This window comes from Theropithecus gelada, chromosome 2 (genome assembly GCF_003255815.1).
Source record: "Theropithecus gelada isolate Dixy chromosome 2, Tgel_1.0, whole genome shotgun sequence".
NCBI lineage: Eukaryota > Metazoa > Chordata > Mammalia > Primates > Cercopithecidae > Theropithecus > Theropithecus gelada.
Genome location: NC_037669.1, coordinates 120,844,533 through 120,862,500, shown reverse-complemented (window position 1 = coordinate 120,862,500; position 17,968 = coordinate 120,844,533). Strand labels below are relative to the sequence as shown.

The following is a 17,968-nucleotide window of genomic DNA, read 5'->3' as shown; positions in this document are numbered from 1 at the left end:
GTTCAAGATAAAGAATTCAAGGATGGAAAAGACTTTGCTTTAATGGATTGTTAGTGATTACTGACTCCATTTAACTATCAAGAGGTTACCGGAAAGGGGTCCTGATCCAGACTCCTAAAGGGTTCCCGGATCTCATGAAGAAAGAATTTGGGGTTAGTCCACAGAGTAAAGAGAAAGCAAGTTTACTGGAGAAGTAAAGAAACAAAACAATGGCTATTCCATAGACAGAGCAGCCCTAAGGGCTGCTGGCTGGCTATTTTTATGGTTATCTCCTGATTATATGCTGAACAAGTGGTGGATTATTCACAAGCTTTCCAGGAAAGGGGCAGGCAATTCCCGAGGGTCCCTCCCCCTTTCAGACCATATGGGGTAGCTTCCGGACATTGCCATGGCATTTGTAAACTGTCATGGCACTGTTGGGAGTGTCTTTTAGCAGGCAAATGTATTATAATTTATGTATAATGAGCAGTGGGGATGATCAGATGTCGCTTTCATCACCATCTTGGTTTTGGTGGGTTTTGGCCATCTTCTTTACCGCATCCTGTTATCCTGTTGAGATACAGGTTGTTACTACTTGTATCTTGTGACTTCCTGTCTCATCCTGTGACTATGAATGCCTGATCTCGTGAGAATGCAGCCCAGTGGTCTCAGCCTCATTTTACCCAGCCCTTATTCAAGACAGAGTTGCTCTGGTTTGAACTCCCCTGACAAAACTGAGGTAATCCATAGCAAGAATTATAAACTGCAGAGCAGAATGAGTTGCACGATCAACATTGTCAGTCTAGGAGGGCATGCCAGGCCTTTGGGCCAACAGTCACTAACAGTGGGGCCTTCACTGGAGCAACCACCAAAGCATGGCTCAACATTGCTCCCCTCTGCAGAGGCAAGCCTGGCTCTCTCTTTCTTCCAGAGATTCTGTGAGCTTCCTTGTTAAAAAGAATTTTTCTGCAGATTCTGTTTTTCTGTGGATACTGTTGTTTGTCATTAAGACTCTGACTGATAAACCACTCAAATGAAATTTAAGAAAGAGGCCAGGCACAGTGGTTCATGCCTGTAAGCCCAGCATTTACGGACGCTGAGGTGGGAGAATTGCTTGAGGCTAGGAGTTTGAGACCAGCCTGGCCAATACAGTGAAATCCCATCTTTAAAAAAAAAATTAAGAAAGATGTATGTGGTCAAAGTATTAAGTGTATGGATGCTTATACACAGTTGGTAGGAATGTTGTCCCAACCTTTGAAAGGGCAATTTCTATCAATTAAAATATTAAACATGAATCTCGGTGACCCAGAAATTCTACTTCTAAAGGAAATTATCTTACATAAAGTCATTTTAATCTGTTCAACAAGTATGTATTAAACACTGTGCTACAGGCTGGACAACCTGCAATAAGCAAAACAAGCAAAAATTCCTGCCTTCATGAGGCTCACATTCTGGATGGAAGAGTGGAGGGCAGACAGACAGTGAGGACAGTAAAACATAAGAGACAGGATGTTAGAAGATGAGAAGTGCTATTTGGAAGGAGAAAGCCAGGAAGGGATCTAGGAGGTATGAGGCACTTTTTAATTTGAGATCAGTGGTCAGGGAAGACTCATGGAGGTTGGGGATTAAGTAACATCATATTTGAAAGAAGAGAATTCCAAAAAGAAGAAACAGCAAGTGCAAAGGCCCTAAGGCAAAAGCCTACTGAACATATTAGAACAATTGCCAAGGAAACTAGTGTGGCTGGAGAAGAGTGAAGATTGGAGTATGGAAGGAGATGGTTCAGAGAATAATGGCACTGGGGGTAGACGGTGTAGCTTTGTTGGCCATTATAAGGACTTTGGTTTTTAACTTTGAATGAGTGGGAAGCCATTAATTTTTAATGCTATTGTTGTTTGAGCCAGAGTCTCATTCTGTCACCCAGGCTGGAGTGCAGTGACACACTCATGGCTCACTGAAGCCTCAACTTCCTGGGTTCGAGCAATCCTCCCACCTCAGCTTCCCAAGTAGCTGAGTCTACAGGCATGTACCACTTTGCCCGGCTAATTTTTGTATTTTTTGTAGAAACCGGGTTTCGCCATGTTGCTCTTCTTGAACTCCTGGGCTCAAGTGATCCACCCTCCTCAGCCTCCCAAAGTGCTGAGATTACAAGTTTGAGCTACTGTGCCCAGTCACATTGAAAGGCTTTAAGCAGAGAGAAAAGAGAGAAATATTAACATATTAAAATGTGCTGCATTTGCAAATGGGTTGAAGAAGGGCAAGGCAAACACAGAAGGCATTTAGGAGGCTATTCCAGTTATTCAGCCAAGAGATGGATGGTGACTTGGACCCGGGGTGGGGGTGGGAAAACAGTGGAGTGGGGATAAGTGGCTAGATTACATGAAGAGGCAAAAGTGCAGAGACAAACATGTTCAAGAGATGTTGTTTATAATTGAGATAAGCTAGACATAACCTAAATATCCAATAATAGAAGACAGGTTAAATATATTATGATACTTCCATTTTTTTTATTACTTAAAAGCTTCTGTAGTGATTGAAAGCATGGGTTAACTTTTAAATTAAAAAGCCAAGTGAATAATATTAATTTTTAATGTTACTCAACTTCAACAAAAGCATGTTTCTGGAGCATTAAAATATCTTGTTTGGCAATTAAAAATACAAACCTAGAAGCATTGACATTAAAGTTTCTTATTTCAAAAAGAACTATGAGGAGCCAGGCACAGCAGCTCATACCTGAGGCAGGTGGATCACCTGAGGTGAGGAGTTCAAGACCAGCCTGGCCAACATGGCGAAACCCCATCTTTACTAAAAATACAAAAAAATTAGCCGGGCATGGTGGTGGGCGCCTGTAATCCCAGCTTATTGGGAGGCTGAGGCAGGAGAATCGCTTGAACCCGGGAAGCAGAGGTTGCAGTGAGCCAAGATCATGCCACTGCACTCCATCCTGGGTGACAAAACGAGACTCCATCTCAAAAAAAACCCAATCAAACCAAACCAAACCAAAACAAAAAAACAAGAGTTATGAGCCAAATAGAAATACGCACCTACACCTCTGAAACTAGCATACCAGTAATAATTCATTACTAGACGTAACAAAGCATGTACTTCTATTCTTTTCCTTTGAAACATTTTTGATAGAGCAGATATAGTTTAGGAAACGCAGAAACAAGATGCGAGTCAAATAGTGGTTTTTAACGAAACTTTTAGATTGAGTTTGCTGTGACGAAGCATCTAAGATCTGAATAGGCAAAAAGATTTGGCTAAGAGGTGAAACCAGGACATGAATATGAGATTCAGAACCTACAAATAGGTCAGGGAACAATTTGGTGGAGGCTGGAAACTGGTAGATAAGAATTATCTCAATGATTCTTTATTAATCACTTGCCAAATGCCAGGCTTTATTTCTTGTTTCTACAACGTCTAATTTTAGAATACACACCAAGGTCTGAAACTCGAGCTTGAGTTGTCTTATGCCGAAACACACCCTTTTCCTGCTATAATGCCCTGTATTAAGTAAGGTTGGCTAGATTGACTTTTAAGGTTGTTAACTGAAAAAAAATCACACAATTTATAAATTTAGAAAAGGAGTAGACTCTTTTTTTTTTTTTTTTTTTTTTTTTAAGGATTACAGCCTTCAAGGTGACCATCGTGCAGGCTGGGAAGCATGCCTCCTGCCAAGACCAGAGACAGGCACTTTGAAGGAGGGATTAGGGTAGGAGCTTTATGCTGAAAGAGTTGGCTACACATACATATTCAACAGGTTACAGGAGGAGCTATGAATATTCATGGTAGTCCTGATGCATGCATACTGAACGAACATACATACAACATATGTTCACTCTGAAGTGGAGACTTAACACTTAAATGTATTACAGTTCGGACACACACATCAAAACGTCTTTTCAGGATACAAAAAAGAGCACGACTTCTGTAAACCAGCCAGAACCAGTCCATGGTCAATGGTCTTATCAAGAGAAAGTTACTGAAATCAGTCTCTTGTCCAGTCAAAGTTGTGGTTTTATGGCTGATGGGACAGGAGCTAAGGGTCAATTAGCATCTGAGGGAGCTGCAAATTGTTTTAATATTGCTTATCTCAAGGTCAGTGCTTGTTTAGCTGCTACAGAAAAAGAAAACCCTTGTAATTGTGAACCCCAAAAATCTGAGACAGGTCTCAGTTAATTTAGAAAGCTTATTTTGCCAAGATTGAGGATGCGTGCCCATGACACAGACTCAGGAGGTCCTCACCACATGTGCCCTAGGGGGTCAGAGCACAGTTTGGTTTTATACTAAGGGAAGTGACCACCCCTCATATTGTCTTATGCCCAGTTTCCGCCTCCAAAGAAAGAAGAAGTAAAAACTAAAATGCAGAAATTAAATCCACAGGCAGACAGCTTGGCGCCGTACCCTGGGCCTGGTAGTTAAAGACTGACCCCTGACCCAGTTGGTTATGTTATCTATAGATTACAGACATTGTATAGAAATGCACTGTGAAAATCCCTATCCTGTTGTTCTGATCTAACTACCAGTGCACACAGCCCCCAGTCACATACCCCGTGCTTGCTCAATTGATCACGACCCTCTCACGCGCACCCCCTTAGAGCTGTAAGCCCTTAAAAGGGACAGGGATTGCTCACTCAGGGAGCTCGGCTCTTGAGACAGGAGTCTTGCCGATGTCCCCGGCCAAAACTCCTTTCTTCTTTAACTCGGTGTCTGAGGAGTTTTGTCTGCAGCTGGTCCTGCTACAATACCTTTTAGGAAGACATGAGACGACATCAATCAACACATGCAAGATGAACTTTGGTTCAGTCTGGAAAGGCAGGACAACTTGAAGCAGGGAGGAGGCTTCCTGGTCATAGGTAGAGAATAAACAAATGATTGCATTCTTTTGAGTTTCTGATTAGCCTCTTCCATTTATCCTAGCCAATAACTAATGGGTGACTCTGAATAGAATGGGAGGCAGGTTTGCCCTAAGCAGTTCCCAGCTGGACTTTTCCCTTTAGCTTAGTGATCTGGGGGTCCCAAGATATTTTCCTTTCACATAATATAGTTAGAACATAGGCCTATGTCCTGTTTATAATTTGGTATCTTATTGCCACAAAGAGTCTATTCTGTCAGCCTTATGATCTCTATTTTAACATTAATGCTGGTCAGTTGTGTCTAAACCATAAAAGAGACGGGTATAACGAGATGTGGTTGACCTCCCATCTTGTCATGGCCAGGAACTCAGTTTAAGGTTTTTCTGGGGTCCCCTTGGCCAAGAGAGGTTTATTTCAGAGGGTGGGGGGCTTAGGATTTTATTTTTAGTTGACAAGGCTTTTCTTTGGGAAGAATAGTATATCTAGTGGGATTATATTCAGTTCCACAGAACAAACCCTGAACTTAAGTAAGGGGGTTGCTTTTCTCAGGTAGTAAGACATCCGGAGCTAGACAGAGGGTGGGTGTGGCTCCACCTTTATTGTGGGTTGCTCCAGAGTCTAAGACTACTGCTCCACCTCCTGCCTCAGGGTAACCTCACAGCAATCTCAAAGCAGGAAGGAAACATGAGGCTGAGAAAAGGGGTGGTACCCGCAACAGGAAAGCAAAAACCTTCCCAGGACTTGCCCGCTGACGTCCTCCTATAGCTCAATGGCCAGAATTGTGTCATGTGACCATTTCCTCCTACATCTCATTGGCCAGAACCATGTCATGTGATCACCCTTGCGATGACCTCTGCGAAGGTGGGCATCTTAGCTTGGCACATTGCCTCCCTGAACAAAATCTGGGTTCTCTTAGAAGTTAAGAAGGCGAGAATGGATTTGAGGAGGCAGTTAGCAGTGTCCCGTAAAGAACTGACGGATCAGGGATGTTGGGAGAGGAGAAGCCGCCTCGGAAGTACTACTGGACTCTGGATTTCTAGGAAAAAATGCATCCACTGTTGATGCATTTTGCTACAAGGAGGCAGGGAAAGATAGTCTTTGTTCCAAGAAGCTCTAGGCTTAGCTCAGTTCTATTACTGTCCCTTAATGGCAGGGATACATTCTGAGAAATGCGTCTTTAGGCAATTTCATTTTGTGAACATGGAGTGTACTTACACGAACTTAGATGGTAGAGCCTACTACACACCTAAGCCTATTGCTCCTTGTACAGCCTGTGACTGTACTGAATACTGTAGGCAACTGTACTGAATACTGCAGACAACGGTAAGAATTTATGTCTCTCAACATAGAAAAGGCACAGTAAAAATACAATATAAAAGATTAAAATGCTATACCCGTACAGAGCATCTACTATGAACGGAGCTTGCAGGGCTGGAAGCTGCTGTGGGTGAGTGCATGAAAACGCCTAGGATATTACTGTCCACTACCACAGACTTCATAAACACTACATTTAGGCCACACTAAATTTATTTTTTAAGTTCTTTCTTCAATAATAAGTGAATCTTGGCTTACTGTAACTTTTTTACTTTGTAAACTTTACATTTTTAAAAACTTTTTGACTCTTTTGTAATAATAACGCCTTAAAACACAAATACGTTGCAGCTGTACAAAAATATTTTTTTCTATTTTATTCTATAAGCTTATTTTTCCCATTTTGAAAATGTATTTATTTACCTTTTAAACTTTTTTTCTTAAAAACGAAGATGCAGGCCTACACAGGGTCAGGATCATCAAGATATCACTAGGTGATAGGAATTTCTCAGCTCCATTCTAACCTTGTGAGGCCACTGTTGTAGATGTGGTCCATTGTTAACCAGAACGTCATTGCAGCACATGACTTTATTACAGAAGAAGGAAAGAATGGACAGTGGGGAGCAACCAAGGTCTCTGTCTGCCACAGTTCCTCCACCAGCCCCTGAGACAGAGTTCCCCTCAGGGGGAGTCTAGTGTGCGGACCCAAGTACACATCATCTCCAGACAGAGGGACTTCAGGTTAGTTGTTGACATGGGCTTAGGAAATGGTGGGAGAGTGGCAGGCACTTGGGGATGTTGAAAGTATCTGAAGATAAATCCAGCCTCCCAGATCTGCCTGGAGAGAGGCATTGACAGGGCAGCCTGGCTGCTCAGAGCTACCTTATCCCAGCCTTGTCACTAGCAAGATATCTCTCCTTCCTGGGTCTCATTTTCCTCTTCTTTTTTTTTCTTTTTTGAGGCAGAATCTCACTCTTGTCGCCCAGACTGGAGTGCAGTGGTGTGATCTCGGCTCACTGCAACCTCCGCCTCCCGGGTTCAAGCAATTCTCTTGCCTCAGCCTCCTGAGTAGCTGGGATTACAGGCACCCGCCACCATGCCTGGCTAATTTTTGTATTTTTAGTAGAGACTGGGTTTTACCATGTTGGCCAGGTTGGCCTTGAACTTCTGACCTCAGGCAATCCGCCCACCTCAGCCTCCCAAAGTGCTGGGATTACAGGTGTGAGCCACCGCGCCCAGCTCTCATTTTCCTCTTCTATAAAGGAGAGTAATAACTCTACCTTGTAGGGTTGGTGTGAGGCTCGTTTGAAGTGATGTATGTCCAGCTCCTGTTCTATACTATCCACTCCATACACGATGGTTATTTTTGTTATGAGTATGATTTGGCCCCCATGCCCTCTGCTCTAACTCAACTCCCATCTTCTCCCTGTCAGGTATACTGACCCACTTGCCATTCCCTTATTAGAACATGCACTCTCTGCCTGGCTTTCCACTTCTCACTTTGCACACGGTGGAATCTTGGCGGAAGCACCTCACATCCTGGTGAACCTGGTAGTCCCCTGTGATTCAGTTGGCCTCTGCACTTCTCCAGGAAATTCTCTCTGCCACTCCAGGCTGGGTGAAGCTGCTCCTCAGTTTCCCTAGCAACCCACAATTATATCAGGGTTCTTATTGCACCCTTAGGCAATTACTGAGTTCCTTCCAAGGCTAGTCCAGACTCTCAGTGTATAAACCACCCTTCACATAATTAATTCCATCTTAGAAAAACCCTCCATTTTATATTTCATAGGCACTTTGCTAACAAGGATAAGATGTTTTGCTTAATGAACAGGTTTTAAAAAAGAACACAAACAAGCACACTCATCCACTATCAGTTCTCACCAGAGGACCCTCTGACTGTAAAAGAGCCAAGCCTTCAGCTTGTCTGTCTTCACTAACACCGTCTTGCAGTCACTCGTGATAAGAACTCAGAAGTTGCCACCAAAAGCTCTGCCACATCAAAGACTCTTCCTTGCAGACCACCAGGCCCAGACCAGGACTCCCTTTGTCTTCTTCGCTCCCTTCGGATTGGTTCATTAACCCTTTCGCCTATCTCTTTTTTCTCTTGATGTTAAATATTACTTTGTTTGTTGTGGAATGTTTAATCTACAACATTCGTATAGTGATTAAGTATACTAGTATGTATGGTTTGCAATATTTACTGACTTATGGAGTGGCTTGAACCTATGTGCTCTGACTACAGAGTGAGCAGGAAGGACTAAGGAGAATTGCCTCCTTGGGAACTCCATCTAGCTTCTGGATTTTGTGATTGAAATAGCATTAAAAAAAAAAAAAGGCTGACATTGTGGAGAGATACAAACGTGTATGGACCTGGTCATCTCTAATCTCAAACTGCTATGACACTCAGAGAGGTTGAGAGGCCCAGAACACTCCCCTTGTTCAAGGCTCTGCATGAAGAGAAGGAAGAAATTATGCAATATTTTATTTATTTATTTTTTCAGATGAAGCCTCTCTCTGTTGCCCGGGCTGGAGTGCAATGGCGTGATCTTGGTTCACTGCAACCTCTGCCTCCTTTGTTCAAGCCATTCTCCTGCCTCAGCCTCACAAGTAGCTGGGACTACAGGCATGTGCCATCATGCCTGGCTAATTTTTGTATTTTTAGTAGAGATGGGGTTTCACCATGTTGGCCAGGCTGGTCTCGAACTCTTGACCTCAAGTGATCCACCCGCCTCAGTCTCCCAAAGTGCTGGGATTACAGGCTTGAGCCACTGAGCCAGCCTAATTGTTCGATATTTTAAATGTTTAAATGACCAGCAAGTCATAGGTGCTCAACAAATATTTGTTGAATGACAACAAATTAGCACTGTTGACACAAAAAGGGCAATGCAATGTATGTGCTATTTAATATTTGCAGATTTTTATTTAAAAATCTGAATTCACAGTACACTGCAGCTGGTTGCTTAGAAGCATACAAGTTTCAAGTTCTGTCACCCTGTGTATACTTTTTTTTTTTTTTTTTTTTTTTTTGTGAGACCTCCGGAGTCTCGCTCTTGCTGCCCAGGCTGGAGTGCAATGGTGCGGTCTTAGCTCACCTCAACCTCTGCCTCCCGGGTTGAAGCGATTCTCATGCCCCAGGCTCCCGAATAGCTGGGATTACAGGTGCGTGCCACCACGCCCGGCTGATTTTTGTATTTTTAGTAGAGATGGGGACCAAAGTGGACCATGTTGGCCAGGCTGGTCTCGAAATCCTGACCTCAAGTGATCCGCCCATCTTGGCCTTCCAAAGTGCTAGGATTACAGGCATGAGCCATCGCCTGGCTACCCTGTGTATCTGGAGACAACTGCCAAGTCTAAATTTGCAGAGGTAAGGGAAGGAGAAGTTTTGACCCAGTGGCCCCCGCTCGCCCTGCCTGCTGGGGAGATGGGGAGCTCCTAGGACAGGAGCTGGGTCCTCAAGACGTGGCACGAGGAAGGGGGTCGCAGTAAGCCCCCAGCGGCTCCCACACTGCGCTCCCCTGGGGGGTCCCTCTGCCAGTCTCAACCCAGCCCCCTCCTAGCCGGCGGGCGGTGGCAGTCTCCGTGATATCTTTCCGTCCAGCCGGCAGGCGGCGCCCTCCGGCCCTTGTTTCGTCGGGCCCGGACGGGGCGTGCGCGCTCAAAGGTTGCCCGGCTCTGTCGCCCGCATTTCCTGGCCTGGAGCCGGCTGAGCCACAGCGGGGTCGCCGCGGGGTCCCGGGGCCGTGCTACCCCGCCCCTCCCGGGAGCGCGCGGGGTGAGGCTGGACCAGGCCAGCGCGCTGGGCCCTCGCCCCTCCCTCGGGCAGTCACCTGGGCACGGGCGCCGCAGGTGCCGGGCCCTCAACCTTGCAGAGCCGACAGCCATCGATCCTCGGGTGAGTGCGGGCGCGGGTGGGAGGGCGCCCGGCGCTCTCGCCACCGGCGTCCCAGCCGCCGGGCGGCCAACTGTCCCCGCGCCGCTCCCGGCCTCCCTGGCCGGGTGCTCAGCGCGTCTGGGAGGGGAAGGAATTTCCTTTGCAGGAACTCAGGGGTTGGGGGTTCTCTGCTACTTAAGAGATCCAGGAGTGGGGCGCGGACGCCCAAGCCTCCCACCTTCGGGATGGGGATTACAGAGGAGCCTTAGCAACTGAGGTCCGTCGTGGGTTTGAGGGCATGGGGTCCGGGGAATGGGCGTGTCCCACACCCAGAGACTCGCCACCCTCTCTCCAGGGGAGATGCTTTTTGAGCATGACAAACCCAGCAAGGTTACAGAAGTGGGTGTATGCAACTCTTCGCTCTTTCCTGGCGCCCAGAGGTGAATAGTCACTCACACACACACACACACACACACACACGCGCGCATTCATTGGGGCCGACTTTGCGTCCCCTCCCCTGGCCTTGGGCGTTGGGGACTGCGCCCCCGCCCGCGCCGGCCACTGGGATTAAGCCCCAGGGCCTTGCCCGGCTGTTGGTTTTTCGAGGCAGTTGCGTCCCGGTAGGTTCCTGGATGACCATCCTGGCTGGCTCAAAATTCCCTCTAGATTACCTGCGTCCATCCCCAAGAACCCAGCGGCTGAAACTCCTTTTCTCATCTGCGCAGGTGGCCTCGAGGTGGTGGCAGGGCCGCCCCCTGCAGTCCGGAGGCGAACGCACTTACCCGGCCTCCGGAGGCAGGTTCGGCTGGGAGGAACCGCTCCGGCTTCCTCCTACACTTGCGCAAATGTCTCCGGTAAGGGGAAGTGTTGCTTAAATCCCAGAGAGAACCCCCGTCGAGAAGCATAGCAAGACATATGAACGAGTGTTTAGCTCTCAGTATTGTTATTGCTTCGAGTGAAATGGTTTCGTGTGTACTTTGTGCATTTATATATAAACATATATGTATACATTTGACAAGCTCTAAGACCGGCACTTACTTGTGATATCTCCAGAACAGAGTTATTATAGTTATTTGGAAATTGTCAGTGGGAATCAGCCTGGCTGGTATGAGAATTACAGGGAGGAGGACCTGTGTGCAATTTCAAAACGATTTAAGAGACATTCGGTGGCAATACAAGGTGCGGACGTTGGTTGGATCCTGATTTGATGAATGTTTTTTAAAATGAAGATGATGGCTGAGTGCGGTGGCTCACACCTGTAATCCCAGCACTTTGGGAGGCCGAGGTGGGTGGATCATCTGAGGTCAGGAGTTCGAGACCAGCCTGGCCAACATGGTGAAACCCTTCTCTACTAAAAATACAAAAATTAGCAGGGTGTGGTGGCACGCGCCTATAATCCCAGCTACTCGGGAAGGCTGAGGTAGGAGAATCACTTCAACGCCGAAGGCAGAGATTGCAGTAAGCCGAGATCGTGCCACTGCACTCCAGCCTGGGAGGCAGAGCGAGACTCCGTCTCAAAATGAATAAATAAATAAATAAATAAATAAATAAATAGACGATGAAGGAAATTTCTACTGATTATTTGATAGTATCAAGGAAATTATAATAGTTCTGTTTAGTTACTTTTGGTAATGGTATCATGACTAAGGTTTTAAAAATCCCTGTAGAGACACACACTGAAGTTGAAATACTACTTTAGGATTTGCTTCAGAATTATTCAGTTTTAGATGCTAGCAGAGAAGTGAGGGGAACAAGATGAGAGGAGATTGTTCATGGATTGTTAATAGTTGAAGCTGGAGAGAACACGTGGACACAGGGAAGGGAACATCATGTGGCGGGGGCGGCCTGTTGGAGGATGGGGGCAAAGGAGAGGGAGAGTATTAGGACAAATACCTAATGCATGTAGGGCTTAAAACCTAGATGACGGGTTGATAGGTGCAGCAAACCCCCATGGCACATGTATATGTGTATACCTATTAACAAACCTGCACGTTCAGCACATGTATCCCAGAACTTAAACAGAAATAAAAATAGTTGAAGCTGGATGATGGTTATGGAAGTCCTTACACTATTTCAGTATTTGTGTGTGTTTGGCATTTTCCTTTAAACAGAACACCACCACCTGTGGAGCTTTTTTGCATAAGGTAGGTTTGGCACTGCAGCTGAGTTTAGATGCGAGGTCTTCCACGGTCCCTCGTTTTTTGTAAATTGGGTGTCAAGGCTGCTTCTCCAGACTCGGTCATAAAAAGTTTTTTTCTCCCTACTGGAGGTGCTGATTTATTTTGCTCAGAAGGCAGAGGGTGTTTGCTGAGTGTGACAAAGCTGAGCGGATCAAGTTGATGCAGGTGGAGGCTAGGTCAGCTTTTTTTATACAAAGGGCATTAGCAAGCCTGGGGGTTGATTGCCTCCAGTCGGGCGGATTGTATAAAGTGTGTTAGCAGTTTTGCCTAATTGCCCAAATCCCTTCCAAGTTATGCTCATCAAAAAACAGAGTTCAGAGTAGTGAACACACATGTCTGTTTACACTTAGGATTTATGTACACTTCTGTATGCATCAATAAAAAGTGTACATGATAAAAACAAAGCACAAAATGAGTGGAGGGCTGCTTGTTGCTGTGTTGTGTTGCCTGTTTCATCGTTACCTTGTCTGCTTTAGGGATCATGACGTGTAAATATTTAGCAAAGCACTGACTCCTAAAAGTTCTGCATTGCGTTTAACACATTTTTTTCAAGAACCATGGTTGTAGGAGGGTAAGGAAGGAGTAATAGCTATATCTTCATCAGGCTTGCTCTATATTTTTTTTCTCCAGATTTAGCCTATAATTCCTACTCATTCTGTCATGCTTGGTCAGTAATTTGGAAAAGCGGTGATTCTGAGAGGGAGCTGTTGAAGTTAATAGAGGGAGGAAGGGGAGGTATATTCCCGAAAGGCAAATCCACATTTTTTAGTAGCTTCAGTATAACTGAATGTAATGCCTTTGGATTTAAGGATAAAACAAGTCAAAGAGATGAGATCCGGGACAGTTAAAAGTTGAAGTGTTCAGTGACTCTCCTCAGCCTAGACCTTGCTCCTGTAGATTCACTAATCTAAAGGATGTAAAGATGTTTTAAGATTCAGTTGAGGAATGCTGGAGTATGTCCTAATTTCACTGCTGTGATGGGAAAATAATGAGACAACCAACAAAAATCCCCTTATAGTAGGGGGAAATACCACAGTGAATTAATCATGGTACTTAAATGAAGTGAAATTGTTTGGTTTGTGGCTCTGTTTTCTTGGTATGAATAAAAGAAGTGTACAACTGTCACGTAACTTCATTTTATACCTCAGTTTCCTCTCTAGTTCCCTAAAAGAGCATGGAAAGAGAAAAGAAACTTGCCAGGCCCTTTAGTGACCAAACTAATGTTTACTCTCCTCTGTAGGAGGGTGGTAGATTTGGACTCTGGAGAGTTGATTACTAATAGCTATTTTAAGGACTTACCACAAATGTGGCACTATTTCGCCCTGATTCTCATTATTAAGGATATAAATGCATTAGAAAAGCAAATTGCTCCCCTGTTGGGCTAGAAATGATGGAAAGGGTGTTGGCAATCTAGTCAACGGTATTCTTCTAGATTCATAAGCACTTAGCTTTCATGTACAGCACCTCATCCCATCCTGTAAGGGGGAGCAGTGGTGATAGAGGGTAATTTTGGTTTTTAACAGATGGGAACATTGAAATATAAGGAAGTCAGCCTGGGCAACATAGTGAGACCTTTACTCCACAAAATAAAAATAAATAAATAAAAATTAGCCAGGTATGGTGGTACACGCCTGTAGTCCCAGTTACTCAGGAGGCTGAGGTGGGAGGATTGTGTGAGTCTGGGAGGTCGAGGCTGCAGTGAGCCGTGATCACACCACTGTACTCCAGCCTGGGTGACAGAGCAAGATATTGCCTCGAAAAAGAAATCTAAAGAAGATTGCTTTAAATCACTTCTTTAGGGAGATAGGGAAGGAAATTTAACGTTGATCAAGAGTTCATTGGCTAAAAAAAAGAGTTCATGGGCTGGGTGTGGTGGCTCACACCTGTAATCCCAGCTCTTTGGGAGGCTGAGGGGAGGAAAGTTTGCTTGTGGCCAAGAGTTCAAGACCAGCCTGGGCAACATAGTGAGACCCCCATCTCTACAAAAATAATAATAATAATAATAATAATAAAATTGGCCAGTGTGGTGGCTGAGGTGGGAGGATGGCTTGAGCCCAGCAGTTCCAGGCTGTAATAAGCTATGTTTGCACCATTGCACGCCAGCCTGGACAACAGGGCAAGACTCTGTCTCTTAAAAAAAAAAAAAAAAAAAAAGAATTCATGGTAGTCTTCACACAAGTTTTTGTTTTTTGTTTTGTTTTGAGACAGACTTTTCGCTCTGTTGCCCAGGCTGGAGTGCAATGGTGTGATCTCGGCTCACTGCCACCTCCACCTCCTGGGTTCAAGCAATTCTCCTGCATCAGTCTCCCGGGTAGCTGGGATTACAGGTGCCAGCCACCATGCCTGGCTAATTTTTGTATCGTTAGTAGAGACGAGGTTTCACCATGTTGGCCAGGCTGGTCTCGAAGTCTTGACCTCAGGTGATCCACCCACCTCAGTCTCCCAAAGTGCTGGGATTACAGGTATGAGCCACCATGCCCGGCCCACACATTTTTAATTCTGACAAATGTCTCTAGGTTGGGTATTATCAGTCCATTTTGCAAATGGAAGTTGAGGCTAGAGGTTAATAGTTTTTGCCTGAGGTCTTGTAGCTAGCAAAAGTAGAGCTAAGATGCAAACTCAGCTCCGTCAGATTTGACAGTCTGCATTATTTCTGGCAGTTTCACACTACCTTTAGCAGGAAGCAGAGCAACATGCCCAAGAATTGGGTAGTCTAGGCAAACTGTCTTCTTACCACACCCTACTGTCCTGGTGACAGGCGGGGGGCATGGGTCACATCTGACCAACACATGTTCTGTCGGGCCAGCATAGAGCTTAAAAAAAACACTGAGTCAGTGTTGAAAATTGGGAAATTTCAAATATTCTGCCCTAACGATTCCCAAAGGCAATACTAGAGCAGCTGCCTCTTTAAGGAAGTGTAGTACATACCAGTCCCCTCAGCCCCCAGCAATCCCTAAAGTAGTCCCCAGCCCTGAGATTGCACTTTTTTTTTTTTTATGGTAAGAAATCTTTCTATGTGTGTGTTTCTACCCCAAATGGAATAACAAAATATAGGTTGAGAGGCTCTTGTTGCAAAAAAAAATGGGAAAGACACTTTGGGAGGCCGAGGTGTGGGGATCACCTGAGGTCGGGAGTTCGAGACCAGCCTAACCAACATGGAGAAACCCCATCTCTACTAAAAATACAAAATTAGCCTGGCGTGGTGGCGTATGCCACTTGGGAGGCTGAGGCTGGAGAATCACTTGAACTCAGGGAGCGGAGGTTGCAGTGAGACGAGATTGCGCCATTGCACTCTAGCCTGGGGAACAAGAGCGAAACTCCATCTCAAAAAAAGAAAAGAAAAGAAAAATGGGAAAGATCATACTCCTTTGAGGAAATGAGAGTCTTGTATTTAGTTCCAGTGCTTCTCTGTCAGACGAATACAAGTTGTGTTGTCATTTTTCTCCCATGCTGTCTATTTTTCTCACAAGGAACTTGTTTGCTACCCCCTGCGGTTTGACAAGAATGGAGTAGGTGTGGGCAGGCCTCAGTAGGGAAAAGGAATGGCTCCAAACTCCCACACCATTGGGTCTTTGTGAGTAGGCAGGTGGGTCTTGTACACCTTGGGGGTTCCCCAGGGTGTCCTGCCAGGATAGGGCACAAAAAAGCCCTTTAACCCTTCCCCTTTAAACGGCCTGACTCTGGGACCCATGTGGATCCTGAGGTTGTGTGTCAGCTCTCTGTAGCTGCTTTGAACTGGACCCCAGCCACTCTGAGGGGTTCCTAGGACTTGCAAAGGGCCCCTCTCCCCAATCCTTCTCTGCCCACCACTCTCCTGCTGATGACAAGTCCACTTCTACACGCTGCTTAGACACAGCACCCCCAGAAGGCTCTACAGGGATGAGGAGCTGAGGCGCCCGCATAGTGCAGCCTTCAAGGGGTTTCTGTGGTGGAAGTCCAAGGGTGGCTTAATTTCCTTGCCTTCAAACTTCCGGTTAAGGGTCATGGGGCAAACATTCTCGCCTCTGTGAATAGCTGGAGTTTCATGACCGTTGAAGTTTCTCTTTAGATCTTTGTTTCCTTCCCCTGAGTTCTGCATTTCCTTCCCCTGTGTGTGTGCTGTGGAGGAGAACGAAAAGAGGAAATGGCACAAAAGTGAACCTTGTTGGGTGGCTTTGAGGAAATCTGAGGTGCTGTTGTGGGCCTTTGTCACTCGAGTTGTCAGTCTAGGTGTGTGTGTAAACGGACATAGAGTAAACAAAGGCTCCAAGTGGAACAACTTGTTTTGGCCAAAAGAAGTGAGTTCAGACCGGGCGTGGTGGCTCACACCTGTAATCTCAGCACTTTGGGAGGCTGAGGTGGGTGGATCATGAGGTCAGGAAATGTAGACCATCCTGGCTAACACAGTGAAACCCTGTCTCTACTAAAAATACAAAAAAAAAAAAAAAATTAGCCAGGCGTGGTGGCGCTCACCTGTAGTCCCAGCTACTTGGGAGGCTGAAGCAGAAGAATTGCTTGAACAGGGAGGCGGAGGTTGCAGTGGGCTGAGATCATGCCACTGCACTCCAGCCTGGGCGACAGAGCGAGATTTTGTCTCAAAAAAAAATAAAAAAAAAAAGAGAGAGAAAGAAAAAAAAAAAAGTGAGTTCAGAGGCCCACAAGTTTTATGAATGCCGAACCCGCTGCTTGAGGGGATCCTTTCTGGATAACTCTGGAATCAGGTTTGTGGGTGTGTGTTCCCTCAGGTGATGATGAACCCCCGTGTCAAGGAAGAGTGGGGTAATTGGTTATTAGCCAGAGCCAACAGGGAGAGGCCGAGCAGTCTGAGTATGGACTCAGCCAGATCCCTGGGTTTCATTTCTGGTTCTTCCACCACCTGTGTGACCTCATTTTTTAAAACCTCTTTGTCCCTCAGTTTCCCCTGTGTAAGCTAGGAGTAATAACAGTACCTATGTCCTAGGGCTGCGAGGATTCACTGGCACGTCAAGTGCTTGTAGCAGTGCCTGGCATGGAGCAGGATGGACTGTGAGTTAGCTGTTATTGTTGTTGTTGTTGTTGTTAGAGCCCTGCTTCCTTTACTTTCAGTTTTACTGGGGAGAATTTCCCCCACATAATGTTAGAAGAAAGACCACAGGGAAGAAATGCATCTGAGCTCTGACCTCTGTCCGTGGAGTGAGCCATGGGCTGCACATCTGGGTTGCCACGTGGCCATAGGGGAATGTTCTCCATGACAAATGCTAACAGGGTGTTTGGTGCAGCAGCAGCTTTGGAATTGGTGAGAACTGGGCCACAGCTTGTGGCTTTGAACCAAGGCTTTGGCTTTGTTGTTCGGGGATTAAAATCTCCTTTTTTAATCTGTGACTGACTGTGGAAAGGAGTTGGAATCCCCTAGCATTCGCGTGGATACAAACTCCACTCCCTTACGAGAGAGCAGAATGGTGTTAGCTGCGACACAGGAGTCCCAGCCTCAGCTGTGCCACTGCCTGGCAGGGGTTTAAGGCTAGGTCTTCTGGGCAGCCAGTGCCTCTTCTGTCACCTGGGAATAAGCATATCTAATAGGAATGTTGTGAGGGGCTAACAACATTTTATGAAATCCTGGCAGAGACACAGTGAAGTACAATGCCTGACTTGCACCTTAGTAGTAAAATCATAGAACAGATACATTGAGAGGCTTACTCTTTAACTTGGAAAAGTAATATAGATGCTGTTAACTAGTGTTTATTTAATATTTTGTAGTTCTTAAAAGGACCATCTGGTTTGATCTTTAAACTAGCAATGCAGGTTTCTGTTTG

The 17,968-nt window shown here is 45.7% G+C and overlaps 1 protein-coding gene across 2 annotated transcripts in view; it reads left to right on the top strand.

Moving 5' to 3' along the window:
* Window positions 1–9,779: 9,779 nt before the first annotated feature.
* Window positions 9,780–17,968, top strand: part of GPR160 (G protein-coupled receptor 160) — a 48,850-nt gene continuing 40,661 nt past the window's right edge. The window contains exons 1-2 of one of the 2 annotated variants that reach the window (XM_025375574.1): window positions 9,780–10,038; window positions 10,743–10,871. The gene's annotated coding sequence lies outside the window, so the exon portion shown is untranslated. The remainder of the gene's footprint in view (window positions 10,039–10,742; window positions 10,872–17,968) is intronic. The other variant, XM_025375577.1, reaches the window with a different exon arrangement.